Below are 24,111 nucleotides of genomic sequence, written 5' to 3'. Positions count from 1 at the left end.
AGGTCAGGTCACATGGCGGCCAACTGCAAAGCCACCATCTGCAGGAACTGCAGGGAGGAGGGACACCTTGCAAAGGATTGCCCACGAGAGAAACGCTGCAACCTTTGTGGGGAAGCGGGCCACCTCTATAGGGCATGCCCGCAGTGGGGGACCACTTACGCCCAGGTTGCTGGCAGGGGCAATGCGGGGCCAGCCCCCCCCCCCGGAGGGGAGGAAGGCACCAGGGCCCAGCAAGGACCACACTGAGGGCCAGGTCGTGCAGGAGCGCCCAACCCCACAGGATGGGCCCGAGGCCAGCAAAGCGCCCCTGCAGGCTCTGCTCCCCCCCCCGCCCTCCCCCGACAACCCGGAGTCGATGGAGGCGGCGACAGGTGACCCAGGGGCGTGGATGATGGTCCGGAAAGCGAGGAGGAAGGTGCGTCGACAGGCCCAGGAACCGCAACCATCAGGCGGGAAGAGGCAGCTACAGGGGGAGCTATAAGAGCTCCTCTGACGAGGGGGATTCCGAGATGGCCCGCCCGAAGCAGAAGTTAAAGATCTCGAGGGAGAAGGAAAGCAGCACCCCACTTGCAGGTGACGGGAGGTGTCCTGAAGCTCCCTCCGACACCCAGTCAAGCGCCGTTGGGGCACTGGAGGGCTCCCCGGAACTTCCAGGCGGGAAGGAGGAAACAGCGCGTCCCCAGCCTGACCCAGAGCCGGACCCTCCTGCCTCTGCACCCCTGACGGGGGAATGCCACCCGGAAGGCAGCACGGACGGTTTCCTGAGCCCGGAGAGCGTCCAGCGGTTAGCCCGGGCAATGGGCATGAAGGGACAGATGGAGGGGCTGGACCTTGGACTTGGGGAGGGTACTGCGGTCACTGCCCACAATGGGGGTACGGGTTGCGAGCATTAATGTGCGCAGTGTCAAGTCCACCACAAGATGTGTATCCACGTTGGCCTACCTGACCACCATCAAGGCGGACCTCCTGTTTCTGCAGGAGTGCGGGATACCGCACCTCGGCAGGTATGGGAAATGGTCCAGCGCCTGGACCTGTGGGACTTCGATCTGGTTGGGGGGTAGTGACTGTCGCTCCTCGGGCCTGGCTATTCTGCTGTGGGGGCGCGACTTCACCATCTCTCCAGTTCAGGAGGTGGTGGGGGGGCGCCTCCTAGTGGCTGACATCACCTACAGGAACGCTTCCCTGAGGCTGATCAACGTGTACGCCCCAGCGGTATGGAATGAGCGGTTGGCCGTCCTGCAGCGGCTTCCACCCCTGCTGGCTACGTCCAGGCCGGTCATCCTAGGCGGAGACGTCAACTGCATCATCGATGCAGATGGAAGATCCGGCGTGGGGACAGCGGGTGCGGGGAGTCAACTGGACGTCACGTCCAGATTCCTGATGGGCATGGTGAAGGACGCCAAGCTGCTCGACGTCTTCAGCACCCCTGCAGACGGAGCGCAGCGGAGGTACACCTGGTCGCGGCCAGACGGGTCTATTCGCTCAAGGATAGACTTCCTGTTTGTGTCAAGGGCGTTCTCGGTCAGGTCCACCGGCGTCGAGCCGGTGTTCTTCTCTGACCACTGCCTCCTGCTGGCCGACTGTCACTTACAGGATGACCAGCACTCCGGCAAGGGGACGTGGAAGCTCAACACGACTCTGTTGACCCCAGAGAACGTCGAGGAGCTTAAGAGGGAGTACGCCGGTTGGAGAACTGTGAAACCCCTCTTTGAGTCTCCGGGCGACTGGTGGGAGACGGTGAAGGAGAACATCAAGAGGTTCTTTGTCCTCAAGGGTGTTCGGAAGGTGAGAGAGAGGCTGGGAAAGCTGTCGCTACTCCAGAAAAGGGTGCGGAACCTGCTCCTTCTGCAGTTGATGGGGGTCGATGTCACGGAGGACCTCCGCGAGGTGAGGGGCCAGCAAGCCTCGCTCTTTGCCGCGGAGGCCTCCAGGATAATCTTCCAGTCCAGGGTCCGCTCTGTGGTGCAGGATGAGATATGCTCGCGTTTCTTCTTTCAGAAGGTGCACAAAGAGAGCTCTGTGCTTAGCTGGCTGAAGGAGGACGATGGCTCGGTGACATCATCTCGGCCCGACATTTTGAGGATCAGCAGATCCTTCTATGCCGGACTGTACGACACGAAGCCCACGGACAGCACGGCCTCCGAGTCGTTCCTGTCGTCTATCACGGAGGTCTTAGACGACGGCACGAGGGAGTGGCTGGACTGGCCGATTATCCCTGGACGAGCTGACCAGAGCCCTCAAGTCCTTGGAGAGGAATAGGACTCCCAGAAGCGACGGCTTACCGGTCGAGCTGTATTCCACTCTGTGGGACCTGGTCGGCCAGGACCTGCTGGAGGTGTACGATAGTGTGCTTCGGGCAGGGGAAATGTGCAAGTCCATGAGGAAGGGCATCATCACCCTCACTTACGAGAGGAAGGGGGAGAGGAAAGAAATTAAGAATTGGCGTCCCATTTCACTATTGAACGTGGACTACAAAATCCTGGCCAAGGTCATAGCCAACTGGGTCAGGTCTGTCCTGGAGTCGGTGATTCACCCTGACCAAACCTGTGCTGTGCCGGGCAGGAAGATCGCTGAGAGTCTCATCAGGGATACGATCGCCTACGTACAGGACAGGCGGGTGGACACCTGCCTCATCAGCCTGGACCAGGAGAAGACCTTCGACAGGGTCTCTCATGCTTACATGAGGGACGTCCTCTCCAAATTGGGGTTCAGGGAGGGCATCCGCAATTGGATCCGGCTGCTCTACACCAACATCGTTAGCGCAGTCTCGATCAACGGGTGGGAATCAGACAGTTTTCCTGTTAGATCTGGAGTCAGGCAGGGCTGCCCGCTCTCTCCTGCCTTGATCGTGTGCTGTGTGGAGCCCTTCGCCGCATCCATCAGGAAGGACATGAGCCTGAAGGGCGTGACTATCTCAGGCAACGGAGGCCTTCAGGTCAAGACCTCCCTGTACATGGACGACGTCGCCGTCTTCTGCACCGATCGTCGGTCGGTGAGTAGACTATTGGACATATGCAGCCAGTTTGAACTGGCCTCGGGTGCCAAAGTCAATAGGGGTAAGAGCGAGGTCATGTTCTTCAGGAACTGGGATGACTGCTCCTTCATCCCCTTCACCATCAGGGCAGACTACCTGAAGGTGCTAGTTGTTTGGTTCGGTGGAGCTGGGGCGTGCACTAAGACTTGGGAGGAGCGTATCACCAAACTGAAGCAGAAGCTGGGCAGGTGAACGCTGCGGTCCCTCTCCACTGCGGGTAAGAACCTGGTTGTCAAGTGTGAGGGGCTTTCGGTACTGTTGTATGTGGCGCAGGCCTGGCCTATTCCCTGGACCTGCGCCGCTGCGGTCACCTGGGCCATCTTCCACTTCATTTGGGGGTCAAGGATGGACCGGATCCGCAGGGACACCATGTACAAAGACCTGGAAAATGGGGGAAAGGGCGTACCGAACGCCACCCTCGCTCTGACGGCTCCCTTTTGTGTGCGGCTGGATCAAGCTGTGCGTAGATCCTCAGTACGCAAACACCAAGTGTCACTACTTACTGAGGTTCTACCTGTCCCTGGTGTTGCGAAGGATCGGCCTGGCCTCGTTGCCGTGGATCGCTCCGAGTAGTTGGACCGTCCCGTACCACCTGTCCTTCATTGAGAAATTTTTGCAAGGAAACACCTCTGACCACAAGGCCGTCAGGCAGTGGTCAGCACGTAGTATCCTCTGGACCCTTCGGGAAAAGGAGAGGGTGGATCCTGTCGTGTGGTTTCCCACGCAAACTGCCAAAGTCGTTTGGCAGAATGCCTCATCGCCAGAACTTTCAAACAAGCACAAGGACATTGCTTGGCTGGCGGTGAGAGGGGCTCTGCCAGTGAGATCCTTTATGCATGCCCGGAATCTCTGCGCCACCGTACCTGCCCTCGAGGCGGCTGTGGGGGGGACGAGACTGTCGATCACCTCCTTCTGGAGTGTGCCTATGCGCAGGAGGTCTGGAGGGGGATGCAGTGGTATTTGTCGAGGTTCGTCCCGAGCAGCTCTGTGACGCGGGACTCCGCGCTTGATGGGCTGCTTCCCGGGACGCACACCGAGACCAACATCAACTGCGCCTGGAGGACTATCAATGCGGTGAAAGACGCTCTTTGGTCTGCCCGCAACTTGCTGGTCTGCCAGTTGAAAGAACTGACCCCCGACCAAGTGTTGCAGACTGGCGCACTCCAAGGTCCAGGACTACGTGCTGAGGGACGCGCTAAAGCTTGGGGCAGCTGCCACCAAGGCGCGGTGGGGAAAGACCACGGTATGAAACCCCTCGTCCAGAATGGAAAAAAGGGCCCTATCTGGTAACTGGGTGCAGCTGGCGCCTTCCCCAACTGGTCAGGGGGCCAACGGGGGCTGTGCGGAGTGACGACTGCTGGGGTATTTTCTTTGCTTTGTTTTTTTCTTCTTTGTTTTTTTTTCCTTTTAGTTGGTGTACATACCGCCTGGGTAACCCAGAGCGGCTTGCATGACTGGGTAGGTGTATGAATATGTTTTTTTTTGTACATCTTAGAATAATGTATATTTTTTTCAAATAAAAAAAAGCAACAAAACATCTGAAAACTAACCTTCCAGCTCAGTGAGCAATATCACATCCAGAACAATAGCAAATGTGGATCCTCTCAGATTTCCGTAACTTCTCCTCGCACACCACCTTTTTGCCTAAGGCAAATAATAACAACCCACTGATGTTATAGATGAAGACACTCCTGGTTTGGATGATTCAGTGTGTACTCTGAATATACATTTTACCTTGCGTGAATCTAACTCACTACACACGTACACCTCCCTCTTTTCTTTGCAATTCTCAATAAAGAAAAGACTGCAAGGAACATTGATAAAGCAGTTTTGAGTTTGACATCAGGAAGAAGACAGCTGTTATGCACAAGTAAGCCAGGTGTCAGTGGTGTTCTCCTAATTCAGAGTCTCATTGCTTATAGAGTGAAAGTCAGTTTCAGAATGGAATCTGAATTCAAAGGCTGCTGTCCTCATTTAGGAGCAAAAAGTGAAGTGATTGGAAAATGTCCCTTGTGGTGCTTCGATATCATGAAATATTACGAAATACTTTGGATTGAAACTGACCAGAAATCGGTTAAGTGTCATTTATGGCAGGTTTCGTGAAAATTTCTCTCCAGAAGGCCTGATGAGTTTTCTTCCGCTATTGTCCCCAACTTGCCTAATTAACATAACAGGTCCCTCAGATGCCCTATTTGTCTACAGTAACCCAAATCTCCCATTCAGCATAGGCGGACATACTTGCCATTATCAGGATCCCAATGACCAGCGCTATATTTAAAAGGCCATTTTGCACAAGGTCAGGTGCTGGCAGTCTGGGGCTACCCTGCATATCCGTGACATTTTACCCAGACATGATAAATAAGGGAAATTTCCACCCTGTTTTGCACTTAGAGACCTGGAGGTTCTTCTCATTGGGTGATACAGAGGAGAGTGTCCAGGAGAGATAAAGGGTGGCACAATGCCAGACTCTGCCAGCTAGTGTGTGAATGCCACTTAGGCCAGTGCAGTCTCCAAGGTCTGGAAAAATGTGCAGCAATGGTACTAAAAGCTCAATGACCCTCTCTGGTTGATTAAGTGCCACCATCTTCTCTCAATCATTGCACTCACATCTCACTAAGGCTCGAAATTCAGCTTCTCACTTTCCATGAAGAGAGGATCAGGGTCCATGCCACCAAGGACTAGGACTGATCCTGTGGGACACAAAAACATCCATGTCTCAGCAACCAAGTGAGCAATATTGCTCTCGATTATTGTGCTGCTCTCCCATTACCAGCACTGTGCATGTATTCTTAATAGGCCATAACTTCTACCATTGTCCATGACACATTCTCTCTTTTGTCTCCTGTAGGTATCAGTGGCATTATCACACATTGTGGTCTCTGTGATCAAGAAACATGCCAAGATATCCCCTCATCCATCATTCAGGAACAGAGCACAAGAAACCATGGAGGAAGCATTGAAATGGCACCACACACTTCCCCCTTCAGCACCATCTTGCCTCTACTGATGCCCTCACCACTATGAGTCCTCATTGGACCTTTCCAATGCAGATACCACTGATGCTACCAGATACTGCACTGGTCCAAAGTCAATTTTGCCACCCCCATGAGTACACTTCAGGCCTAGCTCACCAAAGCATTCACTGCCAATGGGTCTTGTACTGGGCCCAAACTCCCCTTCATTGCTGAGCCAGCACTAGGACCACCTCATTGATGCAGAAGCCACTGAGAACCCAAACACGCCTCCAAAGCCACCTCCAAGAGTCTGCACTGGGCCACTGAAGTCCACGCCAGTCCCACCCAAGTCCGTGCGTGGAGGCAAATTTGAGCCCAGGATGAGACCTGGTGGCATTGACAATAGCTGCATTGGTGAAGTGGGCCCGATGTGGACTCATGGTGGTGGCAGAGTCAACTTTGCTCCCACCACCGATGCTGTTGCCACGACTGAGTGCACTGATCTCATGTAAATTTGAATAGTTTGAGTGATTGGACAAATGCGTGGCAGATGAAGTATAATGTGGAAAAATATGAGGTTATCCATTTGATAGAAAACATAGGAAGGCAGATGATTATCTGAATGGTGATAGAATGGGAAAGGGGGTGGTGCAACAAGACTTGGGAATCCTTGTACACCAGTTCCTGAAAGTAAGCATGCAGGTACAGCAGGTGATTTAAAAGGCAATTTAATGTGTTGGCTTTCATTGTGAGAGGATTTGAGTACAGGAGCGGGGATGTTTTGTTACAATTACACAGGGCCTTGGTGAGAGCAACAGCGCAGTTTTGGGCTCCTTACCTGAGGAAACATGTTCTGGCTATGGAAGGAATGGAATAATAGTTTAGCAGACTGATTCTTGGGATGGCAAGACTGATACATGAAGGGAGACTGGATCGGTTAGCATTATATTCACTGGAGTTTAGATAGGATAAGGTGGCATCTCATAGAAACCTATTAAATTCCAACAGGAATAGTTGGGATAAATGCAGGATGTTCCAACTGGTGAGGGAATCCAGAACCAGGAGTCACAGTTTAATGATATGGAGTAGGATTGAGATAAAGACAAATTTTTTCAACCAGAAAAATAGTGAGCCTGTGGAATTCTTTGCCACAGAAAAGAGTTCAGCCCACCTCTCTAAGGTAACAAAGTGTGAAGCTAGATGAACACAGCAGGCCAAGCAGCATCTCAGGAGCACAAAAGCTGACGTTTCGGGCCTCTCACCTATCCCCTCCTCCAACCTCAAGCCGCACCTCCATTCCCTACCTGCTAATCTCATCCCGCCCTCTTGACCTGTCTGTCCTCCCCGGACTGACCTATCCCCTCCCTACCTCCCCACCTATACTCACCTCTACAGGCTCCATCCCCGCTCCCTTAACTTGTCTGTCTCCTCTCCGCCTATCTTCTCCTCTATCCACCTTCAATCCCCCTCCCCCTCTCTCCCTATTTATTTCAGAACTCTGTCGCCATCCCCCTTTTCTGATGAATGGTCTCGGCCCGAAACGTCAGCTTTCGTGCTCCTAAGATGCTGTTTGGCCTGCTGTGTTCATCCAGCTCCACACTTTGTTATTTCAGCCTAAAACATTGAATATTTTCAAGAAGGAGTTTGGGCTAAGGGGATCAAAATGCAAGGGGAGAAGGCGGGAACAGGATACTGAGTTGGATGATCAGTGACGATCATATTGAATGGAGGACCAAGCCTATTCCTGCTTTTATTTTCTATATTTCAGCCATTACTGGAATTTATTCCTAATACTGTGTGAAATGATCAAGAGTGTCTGGGCATGCATTTACACTGCATACGGCAGGTTAATGTCGAAGGTTCACAAAGCATTTAGTACTCACAGGTATGTTTCCACTTCAGTGTGTGTCCATGTAATGCTATTCCCCTTTGAAGGTCCTCACATATTTTAACACAAAGCCCCCTCCCATCATAGAATGAGATGCTTACCCTGCTCATTCTAGTGCAGTGACACTTGTCAGTAACACCATGATGGAGGGAAATATGGAAGGTGGTGGTAAGAGGCCTTCTTCAACCGCTTCAGTCCATATTTTGTAGGTAATCCCACAATGCCAAAAAGGAATAATTCCAGGATTTCAACCCAATGTAATTGAATGAACAATGATAAATTTCCAAGTCAGGATAGTAAGTGGCTTGGAGGGGAACTTGCAGGTGGTTGTCTTCCCCTTTATATTCTGCCCTTAACCTTGTAGATGGTAGTAGTCATGACTTTTGGAGGTGCTGTCTCAGGACACTTAGTGAATTTCTGTAGTGCATCTTGTAATAGTACACAGTGCTGCTAATGAGCTTCGGTGGTGGAGTGAGTGGATTTTTGTGGGTGTGGTGCTGATCACGTGGTTGGTTTGTCTTTGATGGTGTCAGGCTTCTTCAGTGCTGCACTCATCCAAGCTAGTGGGAGTATTCCATCACAATCCTGCCTTCTGTCATGTGGATGCTTGACAGGCTTTGGGGAGACTAGTTGGATTGGACACACAGAGCTGACTATGACCAACTCCCCGAACTGTAGAGGTACAAACCCTTGACAGTGACCATCCAGAGCAGCCTACCAACCATGCCCAAGCTCCTGGACAGATTTTAGAATCTTTGTCCTCCTGTGCGGGGATCATTGACCGAAGGCTGTCACCTTTGACCTGACTGAGAGGACTATGCCCTTTAGACTTTGACACATAGCTCCTTGATTGATACACATGCACTGTGCATGACTCATACATGGCTGGTGTATGGTGCTGGTGTGAGATTGCTGTAGCATGGTACTTTACAGTAACATGTCCACCCCTTTCACAGATGACTATTGACAATTATGGCAAGCTATCTGCTTTGTGTCTGTGTTGAAAGACAAGGCAAGATAAATGTACAGTGAGCCTTTAAGCTTTGACAAGGTCAGAAATCACACAACACGAGATTACAGTCCAACAGGTTTTTTAGAAAACGAGATAACAAAGTGTGGAGCTGGGTGAAGGGTCTAGGCCTGAGGTGTCAGCTTTTGTGCTCCTAAGATGCTGCTTGGCCTGCTGTGTTCTTCCGGTTCTAGACTTTGTTATCTCGGATTCTCCAGCATCTGCAGTTCCCATTATCTCTGATCACAGATTTTTTGAAAACACAAGCTTTCGGAGTCTTACATCTTCTTCAGGTGTTAGATGGAGTAAGGCTCCAAAAGCTTATGTTTTCAAAAAACCTGTTGGACTGTAATCTCGTGCCATGTGATATCTGACCTTATCCACCGCAGTCCAACAGCGGCACCTCCATATCACACCTTTAAGGTTTGGCTGAGGGGGCAAAATGCAAAAAAGCAAGGCTGGTATGCTGCATACATCGAAGTAGGTACAAAGTGAATAGCTGCTAAGAGAGCAACTGGACAGTCTTGAGGCGCAACTTGGTCCAGTACATGAGGTAGGTGCCTCTCCCTGCATGTAATGTGGCCTCACTACAGCATTCCAATGAAAGGTGACAGTGCGCTCCAAAATGTAGCATTAAAGTGCAGAAGCATACTGTAAATGGATCAGAGATGTGTCATGATAATGCAAAAAGATGTACATAAACATGGGGTGTGCAGGTAACATGAAAGGCTCCCGAGTCTCCAGACACCTGCTCATACTTTCATGTTCAGAATTTTCAGTGGTTAGTTCCTTTGTAGTGGTTGGGAGAATGAGAAACTGCATGGTAGTGAGGTCAGTCTAGGCAATAAGGAGGCAAAGGCCTTTACTGTCCACTAGTGAGAATCTTGTCCTGTCGCCAACACTTGGTTGGAAAACTGGCCTTTTTTTTCACTCTTGATGTAAACAAAGTCACTCAATTTTCCAAGATAACGAAGTGTGGAGCTGGATGAACACAGCAGGCCAAGCAGCATCCTAGGCCCGAAACGTCAGCTTTTGTGCTCCTAGGATGCTGCTTGGCCTGCTGTATTCATCCAGGTCCACACTTTGTTATCTCGGATTCTCCAGCACCTGCAGTTCCCATTATCTCTGATACAATTTTAGCCTCACTCGATTTTCCGAACTTTCTCACCATGGTTAACATTGCTCGGGAGCTGATAAGATTCCACTCTGTATTTTTTTTAGGATGTGTACAAAATAGCTAGTGTGTGCTATCAAGAAGGATTAAAAATGATTAGGGGATACATGTATTTATTTGTTATTATCATGCTGAACTCTGTGCCAGGAAACAAAGTGCATATCTGTTCTAAAAAAAAACCTTTACAAAACATTTTATTAGAAGTGATGTAAAGCTAATACCTTCAGCACTGTATGCAAATATTGAGACATCCTAAGGTTGTGAGAAGTACTATATAAATGGAAATCTTTTTTCTTTCTTTTATGAAGGTTTATTTTTAAATACACTTCCTTCTAAATGAAATAGTCACATCTTCCATACAATCTCACCTTGCACTCAGGTCATTTTCAGGTCTATTTGTCCTGGCAGTTTGAATTGATTTTGCTCAGCACCACGCTGGACAAAGCTGACAGGTGGCCATCTATTGGTAACCAGCTGTGAGTGCCAGCTGTGAATCTCCCAGTTTCTACTTTAGACCTTTTGAACATCAGTAAAAATTATATATATATAATATATGTAAAAATATGTATTTTCTTTGAGTTTCTGTATTACAGTTATTTAGTACCTAAATGGCATTTTCCTTTTAATATTGTCCCTGTCTGTTATTATCCAGTTAACACAGCCTTGCTCAGGTCATAGGGCTGATAAGGCTGTTTGAAAAGAAACCACTCCATTATTCAGTGAACACAGAACAAAATATTTGAATAAGTATCTTGTAATACTGGTAAATTATTAATTGAAACAGATGTCCACAGCTGTTATGTATTATATTACAGATAAGATAAGCGGAGTACACCTGCTATGTGTAAACAAATCAGGCTATCTACTCCAGAGCACTTGAAGTCATACTTCTCAATAAAGGTGTTACATTTTTAACGAACTAAGATTAATCTGGAAAAACTTTAATGTGGGCATTCTGTATAAAGTATTTGTTATACAATACTTACATCTGCTTCAAAGTCAGCAACAGCTGAACACACAAAGTGAGATGATTGTTTGTAATTAGCTTTGCTTTCTACTACATAATAAAGATTCTGTTTTAAAAATACTTTTCCTAAAGGCATTTTTTATTGGATACTAACTTCTGTACTTTCTCATTTTGGGGGTTGTATTGTGATTAAGATTATAACTTGGATAGTGTTTTATGAATAGGTTTTTTTAGATTGAGATGATGAGTGGTTGGACTGGTTTCACTGTTCTTTTTGTTATTTCTTCACAGAAGTACACAAAAGTGTAGAAGACAAAAGTGTGCAGGTGTGCACATAAATATGAAAGTATTTTGCAGGGTAGTTGATTTAATTTAGTTCCTAATTTGCTTCTACACAATGGAAAGCAATGAATAGATAATCAGCCTACTCAGATAGAAACCACACTGTCCCTCCTCTCAACTGTTAATGGTTAACTGGTTACCCTACAAAGCTGTTGTAATTGGTTGTTTGTGTGGCTAGACAGTCACAAACACACTTTTAAACCCTCATTTACACATTACTATAATTTCACGTCAAAATGTCCTATTTCAGATTGGATGTCTCGATAATCAATTCAACTCTGCTTTGTATCAACAGATATCTCGTGATATGTCTTCATTGTGTACATATATTTGATTATAAAAACACTATGAGTTTTAAATGTGAGTTAGAAAATATTAGAAGTTATTACAGCTGCAATATGCGAAACAGATGGGGAACACCCTATGAAGATTTCTAATACTGGAACAGAATGGCTCAGAGTGACACAAAATATCACAGCAGCTTGCAAGCATTTATTAAAACTTGGGATTAGGTTACAGTCTTGAAGTCACTACTTGATATCTGATATTTGATAGAACATATGTATATCATTGGCATTTATTTCCTGGCCTATGCACATGTCTTTCCCACGGGCTATCTTATTATGTCCACCTGGGCTGCTTCTTTAAACTATATGGTAAGGGTGAATTGACTCCCTCAGCCTGTGGTTCCCAAATCTATTGCTCATAATTCACATTGTGAATTTCTCCTCTTCCAAAGCAACAGTGCTGATTGTGCAGTGGAGACTCAGTGCCCTGAGATTGGCTGTGAATTGTCTTTATTCCTGCAGGCATGAATATTTCTCTTGCTATGGTTCAGAGAGGCACAGTCTCAAGGAATATGCTCTGTGACTCCAGCACTATTTCCATTAGAGCCTGCAAAATGATTTTACATCCACTTGTGTAGGTAGGTGCCAACTCAATTTAATATCTCATTGAAAATACAATATCTCTGACAGCACAGTGCTCCATCAGTACTGCACTGCAAAATTAGCCATGGTTTTATGTTCTTAGATGATGGAAGAATTGGTGATGATGTCATTGAAACATACAAAACTGACACAGTAGGTGCTGAGGTGGTTAAAGTAACTGTGAGCAAGATGACTTCATCAGGTAAGAATCCAAAAATCAAATTCTCAATGCTGAGAAAAACTCGCCTAAATGGCTGGTGGCAAAAAGCTTACTTCCATGTATTTGCTTGTCATTATTAATCCAACTCGCTGTATTAACATTACACTGGTAATTTTTGTCTCCATAAGCGAGACACTTGACAGCACCAAATTTCTATTGGTAAATCAGTGTGGGTACCTAACAATTTGTCTCGTCAGAATCCATTGCAGCTCATGCAATGGCTTTGCAGGTCATCGAGCTTCCCTTTATATAGAACCATATCTTCTGTACAATGATCATTTGGCACACTCTTCTTGTATTCTTCATCCATGCAACTCAGCATTGGCAAAGCACTAGACTTACAACAACATCATGCTTGGTCTCAGCCCAAATCAGCCATCATTCCAGACTTTAATGATATACTTTGTAAGTAAGGAACAGTCAGGCCTTGCATCGATCTGGCAAATCATTTTGTTCTGAGGCACAGCCAGGCATTTAGGGTTGACATGGAGCCAGGCATCTTCTGTGTCTCAACCTGTCTTTTAGTGCATTAAGCCTTTAGCACTTGCATAGAAGGAAGGCGTATTCTGGGTCTTAGCTAGTTTTTTGGTGCACAAGATCTTTAGAATACTTTAGAGACAGGCAGCTTCTGCTTTTTAGTGCAGAAGAAAAGGCAGGCAGCTTGTGATCACCGTGAGCACAAGAGTAGGGGATGACTTATCACTACTGAACTGAGCAATGTCAATGTCAGAGCTGCAGCATGTGTCAACAGCTTACAGGAAACAATGCACTGTTTGAAGAAAATGGTGAAGGTTGAAAGTCAAAGTGGAAGGGTGTGTAGTGGAGTGAGAGTGGACATGAATCAGTCAGGAGGTACTGCCATAGTCAGTCAAGGAGCTAGTTCAATTCCAGTCCAGGGGATTGGCCATGGCCAGTCAGGTGCCTGGTCCTACATCAGTCCAGGAATCCTTCTCCTTGCAAACTGGGGGTTGGTCATAGTAGTTTTCAAACCAAGTACTATCAGTCCAGGGATTATATGTAGGTCAGTCGGATTATTGATGAGAAATTAGTCCGGGAGATGGGCCATGGGAATGGACCGTGGTCTGTATTGAATGTTTGGTCTATAATAGACCGGGGACTTACTGGGGACAGTTCATAGCATCCTGGGGAAAGTGGGAAGATCAAGTCTCAGGATTGGATTCATTGTAATGGGTTGCTGAGGGAATGGTGTCTATGGAAAGGGATAATTGCAAATAGTGGGGTAGGGCCTCAGTTAATGGGAGAAGACGGTGAGTTCTGAAAGACGGTGGGAGATTGAGTTCAATTAGGTCATGGTTATTTTAGTGTCCAGAGCAGGACAATGTAGGGCCAGCAAGGACATAGGAACTTCTACAGCCATGGGGATCTGGTGGTCAAGTGGGAAAATTAATAGCAACGTGAAGGATCTCACCAGAAGCATGGGGAGGTTGAAGGGTTATTGGGACCACAGAAACAGCAACACTCAAGGGAATGTAAAGAAAGTGGCTTGAAAGCCAACTGTACAATAAATTCACAAAATGGCTTGGACCACATACAAAGTGGGATGAGTAAGTTACTGATTTTTCTTCCAATGGGTGCAGAGTTTGCAGCATTCATTTTGAGGGCCTGCAAGGAGCAATCATGCCTTCACTGATTAAGCAATGTTACTCATCTGCCCAATTCTTACTTCATCTGGACATCAGTAATTGTTGTAGAATGCAGAGAACAATTATAGTCTCAAGTAATCATGAACATAACATTGCGTCTACTCTTTACAGTCCTTGTTATGTAAGCTCAACATACTTTATTGTAATAAGGAGTTTCAAAGCTGAATCATTTGTTGATATCTGGCAATGACAAACAATGGCAAATACTAGCACACAATGCATCACAGCTGCCATATCCTTACAAAGAAAAGTAAATCTGCAAGGACATGAACTGTGATGTGTAGGGGAAGGTTGAAAGGTGAGGTGGGGGTTTCACGGTCACTTACTGGCAAATGTCTACTTGCAATGGAGTATAGACACTTTGGTTCTTTACTGTGCATTTGGAAAGCTCACATACTTCAGAGCTCCTTGTTGAATCATGACAGTGACCTCCTTGGAAAGCTTCTATGTCACACTATGTGAGACTATAACATTCAGTTTAATTCTTTAGGATGAGAAGGCTTAGACATCTCTTCAAAAACACTGTTTCATCCCTCTGACTTTCCTTGCAGGTTATCTGCTCATGGAGCTGAAATGTCCAATTCTATGCCTGTTTTTCTTGTGGCCTTGCCTTTAACGAAAAAAAAAACAGGAGGAGAAAATGGCTAAAATAGCTTCAGCAAGCCCAACATGGGCAACAATCTCCAGCAGCTGCCACACTGCCCCAAAGGGAAAAGTAGAAGATGAAGATTCATCAGAGAGGTCCAGATTAATTATTAGAATACATGTTCATGGGCTTTGTTGCAGTTATTTTTAAATTCTAAGTGGCAATGCCATAGAAGTTTAACACTGTCTTGATTCATCACCTCAGAGCTATGCTATTTGCTGGATGAGGATTTGTGCTCAAAAGGACTGGAAGATAATCCAACTAAGCTTTAAATATAGCACCTGAGGTTTAGAAGCTGAAAGATCCCGACTGTAGTGATCATTTCTATGTCCTTTGACATGCAGTTCAGCAAGTAACATGCTGAATATCTCAACGGCGTAAATAATAAGCTGAGAATGAGCACAGGATAGTCCCTCCATGCCATGGTGGAAATGATACCATGAAACTCATTAGCTGCTATGCTTTAAATTCAAATGTGAAATTGCTGATATTTCAGCATAATAACAGTGAAGTGGTGTTGAACCTTTATAAAGGTCTGTTTAGGCCCCAACTAGAGTATTGCACCCAGTTCTCGTCACCACACTTTAGCAAAGATGTGTAAGCCTTTGACAGGATGCAGAGGAAATTTATTAGAAAGGATCCAATGGGTCATACTTCTCTTACAATATTGTGCTGAAAAACTGACATTGTTCCCCTTGAATTCGAGGAAATTGAGGAAATATTTCATGGACGGTGCAGGAAAAATTCTTTCATGAGCTGAAGGTATAAGGATGGGGAGCACAGATTTAAGATTTTGACACAAAATCCAAGGAGAATGTGAAGAAGAAGCGTTTTATACAGTGAGCCGTACTTACCTGGAAACCTATACCCACAAAAAAAATTAAATGGGCACTTACAGGAAATTGATTTGAAAGGCTATGGGGATCGAGCAGAGGAGTGGGACTGATCTGTATTGCTGTTTGAGAAGCTGACATGGACTTGATCCCCAAATGATCTCTTCCTGTGCAGTAAATGATTTTATGGCTAATCTTGGCTAGTCTCCCTTTCTCAACTATTATTACCAACATCAAACTTACTGGTCATTCATTTAATTGCTATTTGTGGGATCTTGCTGTACAGAAATTGAGTGCATTATTTGTATACATAAGTCAGATCACATAAAGTGCTTTGAGAGATTTTTGTTTCTGAGCAATGTGATAATGCACAACCTAAATGTAAGTGTCTCCTTCTTTTCTGTTAAGTGACTTATTTTTATAACCCTGAAACATTTCAATTGAATGAGGATTTCATGGCACTGCAATAAAATTCTGGTTATTTGGTTAGCTTTTCCTATTTTTGTATAAGTTCCACAGTTCTTTGACTTTAAAGGTTATCCCACCAATTCATGATGGAGCAAGTCTGTATAATGCTTACAATACTGGATCAGAAAATAACTTCCAATCATTTATAAATAAGTTACACAAAATTTTATTTTATGCCTTTTCACTCGTCATGACATCTTGAAGCACCTCACAACCCTTTAATTATTATTGAAGTATAGTAACTTACTTTATTTGAAAAGGCTCAATAATATTCCACAAATAGCAATTGGGATAAATAATCAGATAACCTCTTTGGTTGTCATGGTTGAGAGGTGAATACTGGACAACTTGCTTTTTTTATTGGTATGTGCCATATATATTTAGTAGGTGCCATATATATCTTTTTTGGATTAATCCAAAGAAGAGAAAGGAGTCTCACATTAAAGACTGCATGTTCAACAATGCAACACTCCCTCAACTGTTGCACTGAAATATTAATTAAAGATCATGTGCTTAAATTGTGGAATGTGGACTGAAGGCAAACATTTCCAAATGAGAAACAAGAGAGCTTCCGCTGAGGCAAACATAATAAAGATTAACCTTTCATCACTCCCATCCCATCAATTAATGCTGAAATGAGTGAAGTTGGTCAGCCTGCCGCCTTGCATCCTCTGTTAAATGTGAGCTCATTGAAAACTCTGCTGCCTGTAGTCCAATTTGCAACTCATCACCAGCAGCCCCCCAACCTCCACCAACACCCTCCCATGTTCACTGACCTACTTTAGTTTCAGATCTGGCACTGCCTTGACTTTAAGCTTTTTATCCTTGTTTGAAAATCCCCCCATGATTTTACCATTCTCTATTTCCAGACTGATCTCAAAACTCCATGACTTTGGTCTTGGCTTGGCCTTCGGCAGTTGGATCCTCAGCTTTCTCACCCACAGGCAGTGAAGATAAGTAACTGCATCTCCTCCATAATAACATTCAACACTGGAGACCCCAAGGATGCGAACTCAGCTGCCTACTGTACTCCCTTTAACCTACAACTATATTTCCAAATTCTGAATGAATACCATCTACAAGTTCACTGATGACACTACTGTAGTGGGCTGGATATCTAACAATGACGAGTTAAACTTCAGAAGAGAGATAGAGGTCTTGGTAATGTAGTGCAATGAAAACAATCTGTCTCCCAACGTCAGCAAAACTAAAGAACTGATCATTGACTTCAGAAAGAAAGGAGGAGAACATGTCCCATCTATATCAATGGAACCGAGGTTGATAGTGTGAAAAGCATCAAGTTCCTCTGAGTGACAATTACAGGCCTCCCATGTAAATGCAACAGTCAAGAAGGCATAACTATGCCTCATCTTCCTCAGGTGGCTCAGGAAATTTGGCATGTCCATAAGACCCCTTACCAACTTCTACAGGTACACCATTTGAAAGCATACTGTCCGGGTGCATAACGGACTGGAATAGCAACTGCTTTGCCCAGGACAGTAAGAAACGACTGAAGATGATATGCACAGCTTACACCATCACAGAACCCAACCTTCCATTCATAGACTCTGTTCATATAGCTCGCTGCTGGAGAAAGGCTGTTAACATCATCAAAGACCCATTGCACCCTGGTACTGACCTCTAAAACCTCATCTGTCAGGCAGAAGATACAGAAACCTCAACACTTGCATAAGCAGACTCAGGAACAGCTTCTTCCCAGTCGTCATCAGACTGATGAATGGACTCACTAGCTTCAAATAACACTGATCTTGCTAACATTGATCTTGCCTGGTGCATACCCTTTTCAAATTTAGCCTGCATCCTCTGTCTAAGTCTTTTCAATATGTACATCCTTTGCTTACTATAATGTGCCTGTACTGTTCATAAACAAAGCTTTTCACTGTATTTTGGTACATGTGACAATAAATCAATCAATCAAAGCTCCTTTAGCCCTATAATCCTCCAAAATCTCTACGCTTCTCCACTTCAGACCCCAACCTTTCTTCAGTCCAATACCAGCAGCTGTGACTGCAGCTCCCTAGGACGTCTAATCTATGATTCTTTCCCTAAACTTCTCTGCCTCTCCTCCTTTAGGATGCTCCTTTATATGTACATCTTTGATCAAACTTTTGTTTCCATGTTCTAATTTCTCCTTTCATGTCTTATTAATTTTTATTTGATCACTATCCTGTGAAGTGGCTTAATTATTAGGTCAAATGTCGTACGTAAATGGAAGTTATCATATTAGTCCTACTACAACGCAAACTAATTTATTTGTTAAGTTATGAAGTATTTTAGAGGTGAAAGGACAATGCAAATTAGCTTCAATAAATATTTCTACTCATTCAAAAGTACGATCAGAATACACTAATTGTCGTCCTTACCCTTATTTCTGACCATAAATGTACAGACTGACTTGGATGGGTGCTATTTAATACAAGTGTACAGGTGAAGCCCACACAATTTCTAACATGCCATTCTGAATTCCAAGGTTACACTGCAACCCCAACACAGATAATTTTTTAATGTTATGTTTAATTTGATTGTTAGCTAGTATTCTCGTTTTGAATTATAAAATGCACAGTGACAATTGATGCATGCATTCATCGCTTAAAATGTGGCCATGCTCATCCTTTGACCTCAAAGGATATTAACAAATATTTAATTCATGGTTGATTATTTAGATTAATCATTACTTTGTGTATACTACTATGGATAATCCTTCTCCAAGTATTTTGTCTTTCCAAATTGTTTGGATATTACTCCATTTTCTACTTTATGGAATGGCCATAGAAATCAAATAAAGTACATATCACAGTAAATTTTCCTTAGGTTGTGGTCATGATTTTTTTGTTGACCATAAAAAGGACTCTGCTTAAACAATATGTTATTACTTGATTCCCTCTAGGAGCCTTATTGGATCCATGAGGTGATTATGTGCCAAACTGAACATGATGGGAATACAAAAGTAGTTACATCTTGTCAGTGAGAAGTAAAATTGCCTAATCATCCCAGTTCTCCTGTGATGCTGCCTGGCCTGGCCTTCTGAAGAAATATTAATTCCTGATTAAGGAATTTCCTAAACATCATGGCAAGAAATGAATATATCATGTGAAAATATGAGTGATGGAGGCCTTGTGGCGCATTAGTGGTGCCCATTGCCTCTCATCAAGAAGTTGTCAGTTCAGGTCCCTTTCCATATCTTGATGGCCAAGGAAGGTGTGTTCATAATGCAGCCAAAAAGGTGTAGTATCACCTAAAAACCTAAAAACACCTAAAAATGGCAGGCAATAAGTATGGGAGAGAATCCTTGTTAGTCATGTAATGGCAACAAAATTGGAGCCTCTGTCATCACCATTTTTAGCTGCAGGATGCATAATAAAGCATATGTTACCACAACAACTCAAGCTCATTTCTGGGGAAAGAGTGATTCTTAGTCTAGTTGAGTACTTTGGTCGATATGCTTCAGATTTTTGCCAACATTGCATTGTTCAATCTTTGTTCCGGCTGGAGTGAATTTGAGATATTCCCTTCTTGCCCTATCTATAGTGGAAGTCGCAGGTCTCTGGGTCAGACCTGCCTTTGAATAGAGAACTAAATAGGAGCAGAATATTTTGAGTGGTATATTTGTTTGTGTATAAAATAAAACGAAAAAACAAATGTGAAAAATGAAGAAAAGTAAAGTGAAGATTTACTTTTTACGGGGCTGCAGTGGTCTTTCTAATGGCCAATCACAAAACATTTCAGCAGAACTATATTTTGGGAGAAAATTGAATGTTTTAATTTATTCCTCACATGCAGACTTCCATTAGTTTAATGGAGAACAAAATTTCTTAACTTGACACCAGAATACGTTGTCATATTAAATATTGAAATTTTATTAAATCTCTAATACTTTAAAGTAATTTTCCTTGGAAGAGAATTTTAAGCAGCTTCACAATAACTGCGTTTGGTATATTTAATAACTCTATAGGTCCCACTTAAACTGAAAATGAATTACCGTGTGTAACTAGCACTGATAAGGCAAGTTGATCAATAAATACTTACCTGAAATTCATTGTGTGGAACCGTGTCCTATTAGTTTCAGATGCAATAATGTAACTGATTATTTGTCAATAGTTTGTCAAGATATAACGGAGATGTCATGAAAAAAAGAATAAGATGCAATTCTAAAAACAAGGCTTGTCACTCTGTCCCCAACAAGACACATAGAGCATCAACTCTATGTCCATTGACCTAGAGATTAATTGCCCTTTGCCATCATTTCCCAGTGATTTGTAGTTGGGTAACTCTCCCTCATCACAGTCAGTTCACTTTCTATGTGGCTCAGTCTCTGTTTGTCCATATGGGCTCAGAATTAGTTGTCAGTAAATCTATGTCTTCACTCCCAGAGTGGAAATATATTGAAGTGACTTATGTGTCCTTTTATAGAACCAACATAATATGCCATCAAAATCATTGATTGAAAATTAGGTGGACTCCATCAGATTGCTGCCCTAATGGTGAAATTCAAAAATGTACTTTATTTAGTTTATCATCATTTGAACGAACACAAGTTCCCCAAAGTTATTTGTTGTATCAAGGTAAATTCATAGCTTACCAGTCTGTCATCACTCCAGCAAGATCAGAAGACCTCGGTACAATAGCAATGAGAAGGCGATGTTACACGTTGGCGGCCCTCCTGCTGCTGAGGCAACTGGTTCTGTGATTAACATCCACTTGAGCACCATATCTGCCACATCAAGGTCCTGTCGGTCCTCCCAGGTAGACATAAAAGATGTAATGGCACTATTTTGAAGAAGTGCGGAGTAGTTCTTCCATTTTCCTAGACAATATATATATTTCAAGCAACATTAATAAAACAGATGATCTGGAAATAGCAACATTCGTAAAACAGATGATCTGGAAACGGTCTGTCGTATGTCCTATATTACAACAATTATTATACTTCAAAAATCATAGCTAATTAGCTGTAAAGAATTTCAGCAGATCCTCAGGGCCTGGAAGGTACTGTTTAAATGGAAGACAATAAAGTGTGAAGCTGGATGAACACAGCAGGCCAAGCAGCATCTCAGGAGCACAAAAGCTGACGTTTCGGGCCTAGACCCCTCTGATGAAGGGTCTAGGCCCGAAACATCAGGTTTTGTGCTCCTGAGATGCTGCTTGGCCTGCTGTGTTCATCCAGCTTCACACTTTATAATCTTGGATTCTCTAGCATCTGCAGTTCCCATTATCACTGATACATTTAAATGGAAAACTTATTTTCCATTTCTGTAGATTTTATGCTGGTGTGATTAGAGGACATAGAATTTCAGAGTCATAACTTTTCTACATAGATTTGACCCGACTGAGCAATTATAATTTATGAATATGTGGTGTCTCCTGCAACAAGCAAATCAGAAGCAGCCAGCTTCATTACTCAGCATTGCTACTGGGGAAGCAGTGGCTGTTGCCAATATGACAGTGACCTAAGGCCAAACACTGTTTCTGGATCCCAGGCCAAATGAGTGATGACAGAAGAATGCTTACAGGGAGTTGGGGAGATTCTCGCTAAGTGCACCCACCTCCTCATGCAGTATCCCTTGTTAATGCATTGAGTGCCTTTGATTAAAGCCACACCCCTCTCTCCACCCAGTAGCCCACATACAACACTGCATTGGTTTTCTTGTCATGCTGTCCACATGATCAGCCCCCTAGCCCTCTGCTGTGTTAATATCACCAGCTACAGGTTATTGCCCTTAAGTGTCATTAATTGCCATCCACATTTTTCTTGTTGGAGGCACAAAGGTGATGGGAGCCATACTGGTCATCCTCCCACCTAATTAAAACCTTCAACACTAAATTCACCACAGTGGAGGGCCTTAAATTCCACCATGTGCATCTAGTTTGTGTAACCTGTATACTTGACCAGAAGATTCCTGCTATACCAATCCTGACAGGTATATTATTAAAAATATTTTTAAAGTTAATCTATTTAGACATATCTCTGGGACAGGTAATACTTGAATTAGTAATGTTATCACTGCATCATAAGATGCCCTTTTTAAGCCTTTTTTCAAAGAAGAGTGAGAGAGGCACCACTGTGATTTGAACTTGGGATCTCCTGTTTACTAGAAATTTGCTATAACCCATAGTGATGGTTGGATTATAATATGTCACTTCTTTGCAAATTGTTATATTTATTCATTCAAGACCAACTGCTAGTATCTGAGCTGAAGAAAAGAGGGGAAGGGAAGGGTAATTTGAGAGCACAACTTTGTTGTAAGACAGTTTTACAAATTCAAGTAAGTTTTCAGGCCAAATCAATATGAAAGTAGTCATCATAATACATTTGTTAAGTTGACATAGTAAATGCTGCTGAATGTGACTCAAATTTTATTAATTATTTGTTCCTTGAAAAATAGGTATTTAGAACAAGTGATACATAAAGAGGTTATTACATACAAGGACTTGGCCTGTATAGTTTTGATTGCTTTTATTGGGGTTGATTTAGACATAACATTGTCACATATTGATAGCAGTTCAATGTTTTCATACAATGGCTGTATTGTCTTTCAGGCTTGGCTGCAGTTGACATTTTTATAATCCTATTTTATGCTGAAATATGGTATGATAAGGTGGGTATATAGTACTGGAATCCATGCCTGCAGATCATCTATATCTATATAACCCATTCTGGACTATTTCTGTCAATGTTGTGTTTTTGTGCACATTAAAACATACAAACTGAGAGCAAGAGGAGGACATTTGGCATATCCATGCTTCCTCTGCCATTCAGTTGGATTATGGTTGGTCTGATTGAGGCCTCTGCTTGTTTGTACCTCTTGACTCCTTTTTCAACCAAGAACCTAAACAACTCAGCCTTAAAGGCATTCAATGAATCTGCTTCCACTGGTCTTTGCGGAATTGAAATCCAGACACTAATGACACAGAGAAAAAAAATCTTCACCTCTCCATCTATAATGAGAAACCAATCTATTTTAAAACTGAGTTCCCTGGTTCTCTCCTACAAGGGGAAACATCCTTTCATCATTTTGACCTGAGGTGTTCCCTCAGAATCTTATGTTTTAATAAGATCACCTCATTGTTCTAAAATTCAAAGGCCCAACCCTTCCTTCATGCTGCAGTCTAGGGTGCTATATAAGTACATGCATTTGTGCAACTTACTTTGAGTGTGATCATGTTTTTTATGTGGTGGATAAAACATATGACAGAATAGTAAGGTGCTGTGGGTAAAAATAAACTGATGCAATCTATTCCAGGAACTGATAATGTTGGGGTAAATTTGGAATGTAATATAAGTGACATTAAATAGTTCACAATAAATCTGATCTCTAATTGTTCAAAGAAACCACTGAATTTATTAATTTTAAAATATCCAATCAAAAATAAGTTTTGTATTAACACTTAAGTTCTGACATCTAAAATACTCAAGCAAATCACAGGTATTTGCAAAGTTGCTGCCAGCAAATGACCTTATAGAGTATGTGTACAGTTAGATCAAATTAGTTATAGGTTCTTGGCTGTGGGTTTTTAATCCTGCAAACTCTGAAACTTGGTTTCCACTTTAATCAATATATCAAACAAACAGTCAGGTCACCAAAATTAAACAGAATTCAAGCTCATATGTGTATTTTATCTGAAGGTATAATTTTAGCATTTAAAATACAATAAATACAAACATTCTTTGATTTGTATAATTAGTCACCATTGTCTTGAAAAGCACTACAAAGAAGACAATTCTCAATAATTATTATACTTAAGAGTTTATATTCACAGTTCATTTTGATTCAGTAGTATTTGCAGGACAATAAGATTTCATGTTGTGCTTGTGTTTTCACTCCAATTGTAACATTAACTTGTTTTTCTTTGGTATTTGGATGTTATTTGAGTTGGGAGGTCTCTGTGCACTACTTTTAGTTTTAAAAACAAAGTTAAGGGTAGTTTTTCCATGGTAAAGACAATGTATTCACTTAGTACCTT

The 24,111-nt window shown here is 43.5% G+C and overlaps 1 long non-coding RNA gene across 4 annotated transcripts in view; it reads right to left on the bottom strand.

Moving 5' to 3' along the window:
* Positions 1 to 24,111, bottom strand: part of LOC125460607 (uncharacterized) — a 106,900-nt gene that overhangs the window by 58,862 nt on the left and 23,927 nt on the right. For all 4 annotated transcript variants that reach the window (XR_009446977.1, XR_009446976.1, XR_009446973.1 and 1 more), the window contains one exon: positions 20,729 to 20,953. This is a non-coding gene — a long non-coding RNA (uncharacterized LOC125460607). The remainder of the gene's footprint in view (positions 1 to 20,728; positions 20,954 to 24,111) is intronic.

Source organism: Stegostoma tigrinum, chromosome 2 (genome assembly GCF_030684315.1).
Source record: "Stegostoma tigrinum isolate sSteTig4 chromosome 2, sSteTig4.hap1, whole genome shotgun sequence".
Lineage (NCBI taxonomy): Eukaryota > Metazoa > Chordata > Chondrichthyes > Orectolobiformes > Stegostomatidae > Stegostoma > Stegostoma tigrinum.
Note: the sequence above shows the minus strand (reverse complement) of the source record. Positions and strands in the feature narration are given on the sequence as shown.